This window comes from Mesocricetus auratus, unplaced genomic scaffold (genome assembly GCF_017639785.1).
Source record: "Mesocricetus auratus isolate SY011 unplaced genomic scaffold, BCM_Maur_2.0 Super-Scaffold_100008, whole genome shotgun sequence".
NCBI classification, from domain to species: domain Eukaryota; kingdom Metazoa; phylum Chordata; class Mammalia; order Rodentia; family Cricetidae; genus Mesocricetus; species Mesocricetus auratus.
The window spans coordinates 79,965,657-79,978,693 of NW_024429192.1; the positions used below are offsets into that span (position 1 = coordinate 79,965,657).

The following is a 13,037-nucleotide window of genomic DNA, read 5'->3' on the forward strand; positions in this document are numbered from 1 at the left end:
AGCATTGAGAAAATTAATGTTAATATGTTTGAATTACTAAATCATGGTAATTTCTTGCTTTATGCATCAGAGATCGGTTAATTACAATCAGGGAGATTTGGGGAAGATTGCTAGTTTGCAGCATCTTCTGCATTTTTAAAGGTAGATTTCTGTGTTTTAACATTTGGCTTCAGAGTTGTCGTAGCAGCCCCCAGGAAGACAGTGTTCAACTTCCTGACTGACCTCTGTCCTCCAAGTTCTTGTGTTTGAGTTGGCAGGTGCTGTGAGGATTGCCTCTGCCCATCACAGCATCTGAATACCGAGGGCCAGAACCTAAGTTTTTGAAAGCTCCAGGTGGACCCTTTTAAACTGCTCTGAGCCTGTAGGGCATGGCTAGTTCTGCTTCGTTCAGAACTTTCATCTGACGGACAGAGCCACGATCACTGGCTGCCTAGGGAGCCCTGGCTGTTAGGAACATCTTCCTGGATGTCCTTCATGTTGCCTGCCCAGAGGCCTGGCATTGGGCACCTTGTGAAAGTCATAAGATTGAAGAAATATTTTGCCCTGACTAATCATGCTGAGTCTCAGAAAAGCCTCAGTAATCTTGAAACAATTCCTCAAGAGACAATTATAAAAGGAGTCATTTCGGGATGTCTGTGTGGGGGCAGGCTTTGATGGACTTTACAGTGAGGCCAGTGGGTCCTGATAACTAGGAAAATAAGTCCCCAGGAGCTGGACCCTGTCCATTATCACGCTCATTTACATGTGGAAACAATTCACATGCCTTTTTTCTTTACACATCAAAACGTGAAACTTTAAAAACTACTTGCAATATTTGGAGCTTGGAGATAGTTCATTCGGTGTTTGCTAGGCAAGGGTGAGGACTTGAGTTCAGATTCCCTAACAACCCCCACACCCTCGCCAAATAAAAGCCAAGAATGGCAGTGTGTTCCTGTAATCCTAGCTCTGGAGAGTCAGAGACAGGAGGATTCCTGGTTTGACTGGTCCTCCAGATTCAGTGAGAGACATTCTTAAAAATTAAGAAAAAAAAAAAAGAAAGAGAAATTCAGGAAGATACTGGAAGTCAACCCCTGGTATCTGTATGTACTTCATACACATGTACATACCACCAATGTACATAAATGTTAAAACACTACACACACACACACACATACACACACACATACACATACACACACACACACACACACACACACACACACACACACACACACACACTACATTCACAAAATTTGTCCAAAGGAAGGCAATCCTTCAGTGGCTATCAGATTTTAAGATCAGACTCAGCAGGCCCAGGGTGATTTGCAGAGTCATTAAAGGCCTACTGTAAATAAATTTCTACCGATCCTGATGTTCTGATAGAGACAACACATGGGACTATTGATGGTTTCATACAGAAACTACTGAATATGATTTTACTATTTGTGGAAATCAAGAGTTGTGCAACAGGGAAGGCCTGTGTATCACTGTCTGCTCTATTTTTGGACATAATGGAGAAAGTATTTCAACCTGATTACTGCCTGTGGAGTGAGGAATTTCTTTGTCTTTGTCTGGCCACCTGCTGCTACTTTATTTCCTTAGCACTCCTCAAGTCATTATAAGAATCACCCAACAGTTTGAAATCAAAGTGATGCCTCACTATAGACTGTCAGCTTTCTCTTGTAAAAGATTATGCACCATCTTAAAATATAATTGCAAAGCCCCCACACCTTGTAGTCAAATATCTCAGGATGACAAAATCCTTGCAGAGTGGGAAGGAACATCAGAGGTTCCGGCCTTGCAAATTTGGTATGCTGCCTTTTACGTTAGGTTGGAATAATAGTCCAGATAATTACAACTCCACTCCTTGCCCTTTTCTCTCTCCGCCTCCCGGACATTCTCACCACATTTTAATGATGCTGTTTGTGTGTCGCTGCTGTGATGAATTCTGCCAGGGAAGATTATTTATTTATTTTTTCCCCTGAGCTGAATTTTATCCTCTGTTTGCTTATCTTGGTCTGTTTCCTTTCTCAGCTTCTCCCAGACATCCCCTTCCTTGCCATTGTATAATGCACAGCAGGCTGGTGAAGCGTGGAGACTCTTGCTGTGAGAATCCTGTGTGGGTAAATGCCACAGCTTCTTGCAAAGAACCTGGCCAGATCTTAGCAACTCCAGAAATGGCTCACAAGACCCCAACTTAACATTTTGTCTCATTCTCAGATGGAATGTGTTTACGATACAATTTTGAAGCAGCCAAAGTGGTTTTAAATGCCTTATCTTTTAATGCCTCCAAAGTCAAGGTGAAATCTAGCCAGCGGGTTTCCCAGAGTCCATGTCCTCCTGCCCTCCCCAAGACTGCAGGACATTGACAACTGAGACAATTATGAACATGTGACTAGAAAGCAAGTTGCAACTAACTAGAACTAGTAAAATTGCAGACTAGAGTCTTGCCTCTGCCTTTGTTGGCAAGTGTTAGAGCAAGTGTTTTGTGATAGCAGACTCCAGTGTGATACTCTTCTCAGGAGTCTTATTCATTTTATCATTAACTTACTGGTAGAAAGAAATTACTGAGTGCTGGAGAAGTGGCTCAGTGGTTGAGAATGCGAGCTGTTCTTACAGAAGACCTGAATTTGGTTTCCAGCACCTACAACAGACTGCCCAGGACCACCTGTAATTCCATTTCTAGGGTTTCTACCATCCTCCTCTGGCCTCTGTAGGCATCAACATGTATATGGTGTGCCTATAGACAAGCAGGCAAACATACATGCACCAAATGGAATTTAATCTTAAAATAGTGGGGTTTTTTTTCTTTTTACCATTTATTTTTATTTTATGTGCATTAGTGTTTTGCCTGTATGGGTGTCTGTGGGGGTGTCAGATCCTCTGGAACTGGAGTTACAGATAGTTGGGAGCTGCCATGTAAGTGCTGGGAATTGAACTCGGGTCCTCTGGAAGGTTAAGCCAGTGCTCTTAACCACTAATCCATCTCTCTAGCCCCCTTTTTTTGTTTTTTTGTGTTTGTTTGTTTTTAACTGAAAACAAGAAACCACAGTGACTGGGAAGATAGCTCCTAGTTTGTGGAGTGCTTGCCTAGCAGAGTTCCATCTCTAGCACTACATAAACTGGATATGGTGGGATATAACTGTAATCCCAGTGCTGGTGGCATGGAAGCAAGAGATCCAAATTCTTCCTCATTCAAGGTCATTCTCAGCTACAAGGTAACTCAAGAAGCCAGCCCGGGCTACATGAGATTCTGTCTCAAAAAACAAAAACAAAAAAACAAAGCAAAAGACTCCTGGTGATAAGTAATCTTTGACAGGACTTTGGAGAGATTATTTTCCTTCACTTTTCTGCATGTGCCTTTCCCTATGGAGTGCAGGTGGGGGCATTGTCCCTTTGTCCCTGATTCAGGAATCAGTTGCAATTCAGTTGAGCATGACCTAATTTTGCTTTACTCAGAGACCCTGGTATCTGGGAATGTACTCGGTTCTTTTTCATACAATTCCTTCTTTTAACGATTGTTATATTGAAGGAAAGTTTGAAGGCTCTTGGGTCATTATCTTCTCTTGTTCTCGGATTGCACTGAACCAGTTATGGTTTTGATGCTGAAGAAACATGACCCCCATGCTTGGGGAAGGTCCTGATGATGGAGAAGGGAGGCCTTGATACTGGGGGAGCCCTGCTGACTGGCCACTGCCCATGCCCAGACAGAGCCTGTGTCTGCAGCGCAGGCAGCAACAGGGTAACAGTGTCCCTGATGTCAGTCCTGGATTTGCCTCTTCCTGACTCTGTCCTCTTCATGCAGATTCCAGAACCCTGATATGTTTCAGTTTCCTCATCTATACAAGAATTGAAATATAAGGACTTATGTCTGCTACAAATACTATTATTTTCTAAATATGATATTTTAACAGATATATGGAGATATAATTTATAGCTATAAAGCCTACCTGTGTAAAGTTCATAATTCAAGCTTTTAATATTATTTGCAGAGTTATGATATATGCTACAATTACCATGACCTAATTTTTTATGTTCCCCAAAGAAACATTATAACTATAGCTGTCACTTGTCATACCCTCATTCCCTTCTACTACTCCTTGTTTTGCTGCCCACCCCCAGTAGCCACGAATTTACTTTGTCCATATGGATTTGCTTAATTAAGAACCTTCATATTAATGCAGTTATCGAGTATGTGGCCCTTTGCCATTTGTTTCTTTTACTGATCATAATGTTGTCACAATACTTCTCTATCACAGTGGTGGGTGCTGAACCCAATGCCTTGCATGTGCTTGGCAAGTGCACATTGCTTCTCATCAGCAGACCTTACATTCAGTACAAACAGCTGACTTTGTCTATCCATTCATTAGCTGAAGTGCATTTGGGTTGTTTCCACTTTTGCTGTGAATAATGTATTAATGAATCTTTGTGCATGAGCTATTGTGTGGACAGACCTTTCTCTACAATGTGGGGTGAAATTCCTGGGTCATGGGGTAACTTGTGATACTTAACATTTTAAACAACTGCCCTGTCCTGTTTACATTTTGCATTCTCATGATGTAAGAGAATTCTAGCTCTTTCACAGGCTTCCCAACACCTGTCTTTTAGCTATAGACATTTTTGTGGGTTGTTTGAGGTGAGGTATCTCACTAATTATGATTTTGATTTGCATTAGCTAGTGACATGAAACATTTCTTGTGCTTATTAGCCTAAGTATACTATTTACAAAAAAACTGCATATTTTTCAGACATCGCATAGTTTTAGGAAATGCCTGTCACTGGGATTGTAAAGTTTGCAGCCATAAGAAGTAGGTGGCTTGCCAGGCCTAGTTAAGGCTGTATACCCACATCTCATTATAAGCAAGAAAATGTCAGTTATAGGCAATTCCAAGTCACTTGATGTCTAGTGTTCAGCCAACCCCCTAGAGACTAATATGTGGAGAAGGCTGTTTTGTTTGATTTGAACTACTTGATTTATGTTTCAATTTTTTTAAATAAAATATAATGTCTGATGGCAGGGGACACATCTTGCCACTATCATGAGTCCCAGTTTGTTCTCAGAATCCTGAAGAGCATAGTTATAGTTGAATACAAATAATTTTCTCCCCTGGAGCCCAGAAGCCAAGGTGTCAGCATAGCTGTGCTGGGGAAAACGTCTCCTTCCCTTGATAGGGAGATATCCTTCTGTATATATGTTTCTCTTAGTGGTTGATGAATAAAGCACTGTTTGGCCAATGAGGCAGAAAGACAGGCAGAACAAGGAGACAAGGAGAATTCTGGGAAAGGTAGACAGAGGAAGACCATGAAACAGTCACCATGTGGAGACCAGGAGGAGAGCACATACCAGACGTCCTCCAATAAGATCAGCCCATGTGGAAATACATAGACTAGTAGTTATGGGTTAATAATTAAGACACAGCTAGCCAATAAGAAGCCCTAGTCATCGACCAATAGTTTAGTAATTTAAAAAAATAATAATTTTCTCCTACTTTTTTTTTTACTTATTTTCATTTGTCCAAATGCTGTGTTGTGTGTTACAGCTTGTCAGATAACATTTGTCTTTCTGTCTTGGTGACTTTGTGTCGTATAGCTTGTAGGAGATTCAGTATAATCACCCTTCTACCATGTGGAATGTTTCTAACCATGTCAGATGTTTCTTGAGTGAATTGTCCAGCTAATGTGATGACTGCTTTGGACTACTATCCTGAGAATGGTCACTGGTGTCAAGCTTGTGTATGTTATTTTCTGGTTTGGGAACCAAAGTGTGAACTGTTTGTCAGTCATAATAGTTCCTACTTCTGCAAGGATAATCATAGTCACTTTCACTTTTCATGGTGTTAGAATTAATTAGATTAAAGGAATTTAACCTAACTTCATGTTTTCTTTCTGTGTGACCTTCAACAAGTTGCCTAACTGTATACATACATACATACATCATACATACATACATATAAATGGTTTTTTAAGACAATGTTTCTCTCTGTAGCCTTGGCTGTCCTGGAACTTGCTCTATAGACCAGGCTGGCCTCAAACTCAGAGATCCATCTTCCTTTGCTTCCTAAGTGCTGGGGTTAAAGATATGCACCACCACTAATCCTGGCTTTGATTTTTTAAAAGGAAGAAATATCACCTATGTAATAAGACTTCTGTGGTAACACCTTAGATATTCATTAAAATTATTTCCTCCTAGGTCTGTAGTAAGTAAACACTCTGTGATTGTCAAGTTGTAGAACTCATACCACCAAAAGAACTTAGGGAAGGAAGTTCAGGGACAATTGTATTAGAGTTTGAAAGGAAAACGAGTGAACAGGCAAGATGACAATCTCCACAGCTGCCTGTAAGAGAGAGATAGGGAGAAAGAAGAGAGATCCACGATGGAGGCTGGAAAGTAGTCACTGAGCAGATGAATGAGGTACAGGAGCTTCAGAGAAAGCCTGAAGGCCCAGGGTGTCAGGGAAAGCTTCTCAGCAGTACCCCAGAAACAAAGAGAAGGAAACAGAAAAGTTATCCTTTTGAGTGAACACTTGGAAAAGCAAGTAGACTGAGCAGTGAAGATCTATAAGCAACTGCCCCAAGGGTAGGGCTGCTAGGGTTCTTACATGTATGATCTCCTTAAAGAGGGGGGTTCTCCTTGTCATCTTCAGGGAAATCAGCCTTCCTGAGCAGTAGGCCAGGTGACTGACAGCCCAGTCAACTAACTCTTACAGGAGAAGACAGTTGTATGTGATGTTCTAACCTTTGGAGCAGATCAGAATGCCCTGTCTCCCCCAGAGCCAGAGGTGGACTCTTGTCAGTGGGAAATAGGTATTTTTTCTATAACCAGATAAAAATCCTTGAAAGATATGTGATCAGAAAATCTTCTCCTGGGACTGGGGAGATGGTTCAGAAGTTAAAAGCACTTTCAGCTCTTGCAGACGGCCCAAGTTCAGTTCCCATCAACCACTTTAGGCAGCTCATAACTGCCTATAACTCTAGCTTCAGGGGATCCAGCACACTCCTCTGGACTTCAAGGATATCTGCACTTATGTGTACAAACCCACATACAGATACACATGTATAAAAGTAAAATAATTTTTTAAAACATTATTGCTTCTATATATTTTTATTTTGCTCCTTATCAATGCACTTACAGTTTTATTTTGAGGCAACTATAGATTTATTTGCAATTGCTAGAAACCATACAGGACTATTAAAGGACTCTTGTCCTTTAATGCTTTTTAATTAAGATTTTCCCAATACTATAAAATTGTAGTTTGACATCTCAACTAGGCCACTTGCATCTACGTTGCCAGCTGAAGAACATTCTTTTGGGTCACCCACTTATTTTTGTACCTCTCCTACTGGCTATAATTTTCTGGTGACCACTAATACCTACTATGATCTTGTCATTTTAAGAAAGTTATATAAAATGTGCCATAGTTTGTGTCACCCTTTTCTCACTCTGCAAACAGGCCTGCAGGTTGCTGGTTCTAGTTTGTTCTATTTTATTACCAGTGGTAAAGGTTCCTTGCTGTGGGTGTGCTGCGGTGTGTACAGCCTCCCACCTTTGGAAGGGTACCTGGCTTCAAGCCAGCTTTAACTGTGGGGACTAAAACTGTTATAAACACCAAGTGCAGGTTTTCATGAGAATGTATGTCTTTGTTTCTCTGGAACAAATGACCAAGAGTGCAGTTGCAGGACTGTGCTGCAGTTACCTGTATAGTTTCGTAAGAAACCACCAGCCTGTGTCATGAGTGTATCGCTTGATTTATCCACGAGCAGCATGTGATTGACCTCGTGCTTATGTTTTTAGGAGCATGGGTGATGCACTGATAATGCTTTGGCCATTCCAGAAAGTCTGCAGTTGAGAACTTGTGGTAGTTTTTTAAAATGGTGTGTGTGTGTGTGTGTGTGTGTGTGTGTGTGTGTGTGTGTGTGTGTGTTTACTACATGGATGAAGGTACCTGTAGAGTCCAAAAGAGAGCATTAGAGCCTCTGGAGCTGAAGTTAGAAGAAATTGTGAGCTGCTCAATATGAATGCTGGGAACCAAACTCGGATTCTCTGTAAGAACAGTCATAACTGCTGAGCTGTCTCTCAAGCCCTCATCATGTGGTAGTTTTAATTCGTATTTCTCTAATGGCTAATGCTGCTGAAAACTTTTCATGTGATTATTTCCCACTTGCAGATCCCTTGCACTGGAATCTTTGAGAGCCTGTCTTTTCATTTCCTGTTTGGTTATACTGTGCTGTTGAGTTTTGAGGATTCTTTATACACTAGGTTCTAATCTTTTTCCAAGTTTATACTGTGTACATGTCCCCTTCCCATCTATGCCTGATAGTCTTTTTTTTTCATCTTCTGTATAGGGTCTTTAGCAGATCAACTGTTATCAAAGTTGATAAGATTCCATCTCTTTTTTTAATGCAACATGCTTTTTTATTTATTATCTTTAATTTTTAAATTATATACATGCTTGTGTGTGTGTGTATGTGCACATGCTGGTGCCCACAGAGTCCATAAGAGGGTGTTAGATCTCCTGAAACTGCAGCTACAGGTGGTTGTGAGCCACTTTTTGTGGGTGCTGGGTACTGAACTCAAGTCCTCTGCAAGAGCAGCAAGTGCTTCTAACCACTGAGCCAATTCTCCCCACCTGTAGTATTGTGTTCCTGCTACTCCTAAGACCCTATGTCTGGCCCTACATCCCAGATCTTTCTTCCCATGCTTTGTATTTTTCTAAAAGTTTTGTAGTTTTGCATTCATGCCCATGATCCATTTTGAGTTGATATTGCATGCCGTATGAAGATTAGATGGACTTTTATTCTTTTGCCTTCTGGGTTTCTAAGTTGGCTCTAATGGCTTTCATTTTAGAGGCTGTCCTTCCTCTGCTAAGTTTGCTTTTCACCCTTGTCAGAAGTCACTTGGCTGTCTGTCTTGTGTCTGGCCTTTCCTATGGCCCCCAATCTATTTCTCTGACCCCTCTGCCAGTACCAGGCCAGCTTTATTACTGTGGCTGTAGAATAAGTCTTCACATCACGAGGAGCAATTTTCTCCCATTTTATTCCTTTTCAAAATTGTCTTAGATAGTCTAGTTCCTTTGCCTTTCCATATAAATTTTAGAATAACCTTGTGCATATCAATGGAAGTTCTTGCTGATGTTTTAACAGGACTTTGTTCACTTTTATGATGTAGTTGTACAGATTTGACAACTTTACTGTGTCTATTCCTTCAGTCTCTGAGCATGAATGTCTTCCTGAGTATTTAGATTTATTTTAAATTTTTATTTTATTTTTCTAACACAGGGTTTCTCTATTACTGCCCTGGCTGTCACGGAACTCACTCTGTTGACCAGGCTGGTCTCAAACACAGAGATTGGCCTGCCTCTGCCACCTGAGAGTTAAATTTCTTTTTTAAAATCATTTATTTCATTTTGCATTGGTGTGTGCAAACAGATGTGTGCATGCTCACACTCGTGCAGGTGCTTATGTAGGCCAGAAGAGGATGTCAACCCCCTTCCTGCAATTAGAGTTACAGGTGGTTGTGAGTTGTTCTATATGGGTGCTAGGAAACAAATTCAGTTCCTCTGTGAGAGCAGAAAGTGCTCTTAACAGCTGAGCCATCTTTTCAGCCCCTTCTTCCACTTCATTGATTTTGGAAATCAGCATTTTATAATTTCCAGCAGGTTATAGTTTTAAAACTAAATAGTCCCTAATTGGGGGTACTATTTGTGGTTTCACATCTCTCTTGTCTTCAGTGTGTTCATTGTTTACATTGGTGCCCTTGACTGCTGATCTGTGTGTGGCAGGCACCTCAGATTCCTGGGCTAGTTCATCTGGCTGCATGCATTAGCTTCTTTAGATTTCCCGTATAGAACACTGAGTCATCTACCGACAGGGGCACTTTTATTTCCTCCTTCTGAAACATGTCTTTTATTCACGTTTTTCTTCTGTCTTCCAGTGGACAGGCCTTTCTGTAGTACAAGGATCAGGGCTGACATTCTTGAATGACTAACAAGTTCAAGGAAAGACATTCAGGTTTGAACATTGATTAGATATAGGGTTTTATAGTGTTCTCCATGACAATAAGAACGTTCCCTATTGTTCCCAGTTGGTGAAGGTTCTTTGTCTTTTTAAAATTATGAAGGTTCAGTTGTGTCAGTTTCTTTCTGCATCATTTGTTAGATAAATGATGCCTTTATCTCATTCATACAGTAGACTATGATAATTTTTATATTAAACCAGCCTTGCATACCAGAAACATCCCCATGTTTGGTACATTACTGGATTTTATTAGCATTTTATAATTTCAAGTAGGTCATGGTTTTAAAATTAAGTATTTAAAAATAACCCTATTTTAAAAATTAAAATTAATCCTACTGTATTTAAAATATTTTTATTAATTCTTTGAGATTTTAGTATATGTTCTGATCATTTTAACACAGTATGGAATGCTTCATTTATTTGTGTCTCATTTTTGTGAAGGGGCCAGGCTAATCACTGATTTATTGTAATTTTAGTATGTGTACTGCCAAAGCAAGCACAAAATAATTTCAGAAGTTTTATTTATTTTCATATATATGTGAATATATACAAATACATAAATATTTTTTCAATCACTTTGGTGTGAGTTTCAGTGTGCCACAGTTTGTGTAGAGGTCAGGAGACAAAGGTAAAAGTAGTTCTCTTCTTCCACCCCATGGATCCTAGGGGTCCTACTCAGCTCTTCCAGCTTGGTGACAAGTGCCTTTACCTACTGAGCCAGCTCTGACTTGCTAGTGTTTTGGTTGAGGGTTTTGGTATCTAAGTTCATAAGTGCTATGTATCTACAGATAATTTCTAGAGTGCCTTTGTCAGGATTTTAGAGCCACTGGTACAATGTTCTATAATGGCCTAGGAAACCTGCCTTCCTGTCCTCTTCCTGGACAAGATCCCACAGTTCGATGTTAACTCTTTTGCTAGTAGAAACCTCTGGGGAACCCAAAGTGTTATCTATAGATGCTCTACTCAGAAACCTTCAAGGAAGGACTTCATTTCTTTGCCTATTACAGGATTCTCCTGGCTGGTCCATTTTGCATGAATTTTATGTTTACTGTTTGTTGTCCAGGAATTATTTCCTGTCATTGAAGATATCACCTTTATGAGCTTTAAGTTTTCTGTGGGATCCTGGTGGCCACCAGGTCTTTAGTGACACTGGCTTCCTCCCTTGATGATCCTCTTGCCTTGTTTCAGCTTTTGATCTTGCTTGTTGGTTCAGCTCCTATCTCCCCAGTCCTCTGATGAGCCAATGTTTTGGATCTGTTGAATTTTGGTTTGGGTTTATTTTGATTTTTGAGGTAGAAAGTTAGGTTGTTGATTTGGTTTTCCCCCCATTTTTGTAATGTAAGTTCTTGTTTTGTGCTATTGATTCTTCTGTCTATGCCACCTTACCTGCTTCACAGTATTTTCTGACATGCTGTGTTTTCATTGAAATCAATATTTTTTTATTTTCTGACAGATTTTTTTTTACTCATTTTCCCCCTCAAAGCATATATCGTTTGGTTTCTTGGTGTTTGATGATTTTCCTGTGGTCCTTTTCATATTTATTACTAGTTTGAATTAATTAGAATTGGTATAACTATGAGTTCAGATCGTTTCAATTTTTGGAGGTTTTACTTTTACTTTTCTTTTTCTTAAGAGGATATGATATGTTTTGATAAATTGTCTACAGACACCTGAAAATGTGAAGAAAAAGGAGGAAAATATATTTATGTAGTAATTTTTTTATTCTTTCTGTCTGTGTCGGCCTTGGAAGGTCTAGTTAAGTAAGCCAAAAAAAGTGGTTTTAGGCATTGTGTCTTCAGGAATAAAACAAATCATTCATAAGATTGTTTTGTCTTTCAAGTACCGAATGTTTTGTTAAAATGAGATTTTTTGAGGAAAACAAAGCTGTCCTCATGCTTGGGTGAGCAATTCTGAGCTCCACCTCATCCACACAAGGCCTTCTCACATTTGCCTGTCTCACTGCTCACTTCCTGTCCTACCTACCTGGGAAAAAGTGAGTCAGTCACTGTAACACTGCATTTGGAGCGCTGATGCATTGAGGCTGTAGCGAGATTGGATAAGATGTTTGTTGATCTTATTTAGGAATGTCATCTACTGATTTATTTCCTTTTCTCTTGCAGACTCACTAGGAATGATTATGCGAATTGAGCTTAGCTTACTGAGTGATATAAAACATAACAATATTTCAAATTAAAGTATTTCAGAACTTTTGTAAATCTGAGGTTTTTTTGGTTTGGGCTAAAACAAAACAAAACAAAAAATCAGACTCAAGGATAGGACATTTTGAATTGCTTAACTATTTATTATTATTTAATTGAGGTAGGATCTCAGCCCAAACTGGTCTCAACTTTTCATTCCTCCTGTATCTTAGCCTCTCAGCATGCTGGGATTGCAGACTTCTAACAACGTGTTTAAATTGTTTTTAATGTTACTTAATTTATGTCCTCCGTGTCTTTGCAAAACTTTTTTTAAATCAAAGATTTTTCTATATACAGCTAATGATTTGAGATTGTGCCATTCCAGGTGTTAACTGGTTTTTTTGTAAAAGGATCTGAGTGGGTTTTGGTCCTCTGGACATGGCATAGAGTAAGCAGTGCATGAATCTGACTGGGCGTTGACCCTTTGTACATGGCATACAGTGGGCATTGGCTCCCAGTGTCCGCTGTAAACTCCAGAGTCCCAGTGGCCACTTGTTCTTGGCTTTGTAGCCTGTCTCCTCCCCCAGCCACTTGCTTCACTCACCCATGTAGTTTCCTACAATATCTAGACTCACACCTCCCCGGGATTCAGCCATCTTTTAAGATTGCCACCCCTTCCCCTAAATCTCTTTTCCTCTCTTGTCATAGTTTCTCTTTAGAGTACTATTGTATTACATGCAAGTATTTACCTTATCCTCCCATATATGTTCACAATAATTCCATATGCTGTGTAATTATACATCAACATAATATGATTTATGGGGGAAATTCTATTGGGCAAGTCATTGAAAACCTATGAAACTTGAGCTGGGGAGGGCTTACTTCATAAAGTGCTTGCCATACAAG

General features: G+C 39.9%; 1 protein-coding gene and 1 non-coding gene across 3 annotated transcripts in view; one reads left to right on the forward strand and one right to left on the reverse strand.

The window, feature by feature from the left end:
• Window positions 1–13,037, forward strand: part of Sdk1 (sidekick cell adhesion molecule 1) — an 880,893-nt gene that overhangs the window by 270,983 nt on the left and 596,873 nt on the right. The gene's annotated exons all lie outside the window — the stretch shown is intronic.
• Window positions 10,390–10,493, reverse strand: LOC121142126. The gene has a single exon (XR_005879130.1). It is a non-coding gene; the product is annotated as a U6 spliceosomal RNA (small nuclear RNA).